The sequence below is a fragment of the Oryctolagus cuniculus genome, chromosome 8, assembly GCF_964237555.1.
Source record: "Oryctolagus cuniculus chromosome 8, mOryCun1.1, whole genome shotgun sequence".
NCBI lineage: Eukaryota > Metazoa > Chordata > Mammalia > Lagomorpha > Leporidae > Oryctolagus > Oryctolagus cuniculus.
In genome coordinates, this window is record NC_091439.1 from 119035819 (window position 1) to 119038899 (window position 3081).

Below are 3081 nucleotides of genomic sequence, written 5' to 3' on the forward strand. Positions count from 1 at the left end.
TTGGCTGCTATGGGAATTTCAGGAGTAAACCAGCAGATGGGAGCTCTCTGTCCATCTGTCTGTCTTTCAAATTTAAAAAGACAAGAAAAGAGAAATGTGCCCCAGATTCCACCATCTGGAGGGTTGGGCGGTGTCAGCCTGATGTTCAGAGCTGCAGATCAGTGGGAAAGGAGGAGCTGTATCCATTTCCTGTGGCTGCTGTGAAAACTCACATTGACCTAACAGCTCAATGCACAGTGTGCTGTCTGCCAGCCCTGTGTTCCCTGGCAAGGTCCAGGGAGAGTCTGCGTCCCACCCTCCCAGCTTCCAGAGCCACCCTGTCCATGGCCTGGGCCCTTCCCCCCAGTGTAGTCCTGCTTGTTGATAATTTTCAGTATTGATAATCCTGTGTGTTCTTGCCATTTATTCAGAGAAGAATTCTGAATGCTGGCTCACATAGACCAGACGACATGGTGAGTTTTTAAGGGTTTATTTAGTGAGAGAAGTGCACAGGAGAGTGAGGGTTTTAATTAGGGGAGAGAAGTCTGGAAGCTAAGTTGGATCCATCCCAGGCAGAGAGCAGGCAGGGAGCAAGCCATGCGGAGCAAGCGTGCAGGCAAGAAAGCTGAGAGCGGGCAGCCCAAATGCCACAAGGCAACCAGGGCACAACCAAAAAACAGCAGCCACTGTGCTCCAGGCCTTTAATCTGCTCCCAAAGGGGAGTGGTTACATAGTCTGATTGGCAGGTGGGCTTCCAGGCGAGATCGGAGAGGGACATGAGATCACAGGGGGCGTGGTCTCCAGCTTACACATCTAATCAGTTTCATCCTATCTGCCAGCCTGCTGCACCCCCACAGCTGCTGTCACTGACCAGACTCCCCCAGGGTCCCGCCTGGACTTCCCCTTGCCTTCCACTAGAGGGAGCTGTGTGAACGCCGTGGTGCACAGCACCAGCAGTCACACCGCCCACCACATCCCCTCCCCAGACACCCACAGGTGCTGTGTGCTCAGGAGACCAGAGGGACCTCGGGCATGCTGCTGGCCTTGCTGCTGCGGGTCCTGCCCCCACCTGCTGCAGGTCCCACTTCACCCCAGGCCCCCCAGTGCTTCCTCTGCCTCCTCCCCCTAGCTCCCGGTGCCTCTGGGCCCTCACAGACAGTGTGGTCTTCAAGCAGGCAGTGTGGAGCAGGTGAGGGGTCACCTCCCAGCTCCTGGTGCTTTACCCTTTAGCAATGACTTCACTTGCCCTGTTGTCCCATCGCCTCCTTCCTAAGTGGGCAGTGAGCTCTGTGGGGAAGCGAATGGTGCTTTGTTTGCTGCTGAAGTTCAAGACTCACCCAGTTTGGAGATGTTTTGTGACCTCCCTAAGGAAGTGCCCACAGGAAGGCCTGGGGCTGTTGGCAGTGGGGCGCGTGCAGGCCCTCGGCCAGCTGCAGGCCAGGACCCCCCTCCCATAGCGGCCTCAGTTCCCTCTTTGGCTAATGGGGCTGGTGGTCACTGTCCCTCGCAGCAGCTTTTGTCCCTGGACTCGTCGTGGGGCCTGGGTGTGGGGGTCGTGTTAGCAGAGATGGGTGTGGTGGGTTCTTGTCCTCATTCAAGAAAGAGTTCAGACTTGAGACAGAGAGCAGTGGGAAGCAAGGTAGCAGGGTTTATTGGGGTAGGGCGTCCATCAGAACAGATGGGACAGAATCCAGGAGTGTGCCTGGTCACTCAGACTGGGGAGAGCAAGGGCGCATGGTTAAATGGACAGCGTGCACCATGCAGGCCAGGCAGGCGGCTCAGCAGAGAGCTCAGTGCTGAGTGTGCAGTCCGTATTTAGACTGGGGCTTCTAAGGTCCAGTTCTCTCAGTCTTTCTCCTCCTCCTCCTTCTCCTCCTCCCCCCGCCCCAGGACGAAGGGCTTGCTGAGTGTGAGTTAGGTGGAATTTCTCCCAAGGCTTCACCGCTCAGTGCTGTCAGACTGGGGAGCCCACCTGGCGCAGGGCAGAGGAGCCTCCCCTGGGCGCCTGCCTTGGAGGAAGGCTGTGAAGGATTTATTGCTCCAGGTAACCAGTGTGGTGCTGAGCAGAGAGGATTCTCCCAGGGAGCTCTCCTTGGGGGGAGGGCTGGGACCACATGAAAAGTTATCAGGGTCTGGGCAGACCTAGGAAGTATAAAATCCATGGCTGCTTCCCAGGTGAGCCTCTGCAGGTGCTTTGCATGTCTCAGGCCCTGCTCACACGCAGGCTGATTGCTAACTTCCTACCTAACACTAGGACACTCAAAGCTGTGCCTGTGTGAATCAGAGTGGCCTCATGAGCTCGGGGCCAAGGACCCAGCGCGGCCCCCTCTTTGCGCAGTCAGGAGGATGCTGGCCCTGCACAACAGGGCAGCTGCCGGTTCTGCTGGGTGCTGGCGTCCTCGTCAGTATAGGCGAGGTCCAGTTGTGGGCAACACTTATTCTGTGGCAGGGACGCCATGGACACTATGTGATAGAGGTGCCGAGGGAGGGTGTGTGAATGCAGCCTAGTGTTTTACAACTGTTCCCTGAGCATGGTCAGGGGCCATGGAACCCGTGGGGAAGGGGACCTCGCGGAGGGCAGAGGACCTGGGTTGAGGACACAGGCAGGGGTGAGCTTGGTGTCCTGCGGAGGTGCTGCTGTCCCTCCCCTGAGAAGTGAGGAAGGAGGCCCCCTGCCTGCTGACAGCCAGGGCCTGATGGGGAGGGCAGCGAGAGTGTCAGGTGCTCGCGGCTCCAGGGCAGACTCACGGGTGCCCTCTCATGGTGGGCCCCAACAGACTCCCCACAGAAGGAGACTCGGGCCATCTGGTGTTCCCCACAGCGAAGACCCCTCTGCTACAGACTCATGTTCAGCCCTGGGGAAGAGCTCTCTTGGCCAGCGAAGCTGTGGCAACGGAGCCGCCCCTTCATGACCACGTTCGTGTGATCCACAGTGCTTGCTTGTGCTGCCAGCCTCCTCACAGGCTTCTAGAACCTTCTGAAAGTACACGTGAGGAACAGAAATGTTGGTACCGATGCTGCCCTCCAGGGAGCAGAGCAGGAGCCCTCAGGCCAGTTCATGCACAGCTCAGCTCCAAGAGAAAAGTCATCTCTGGGTCTTGC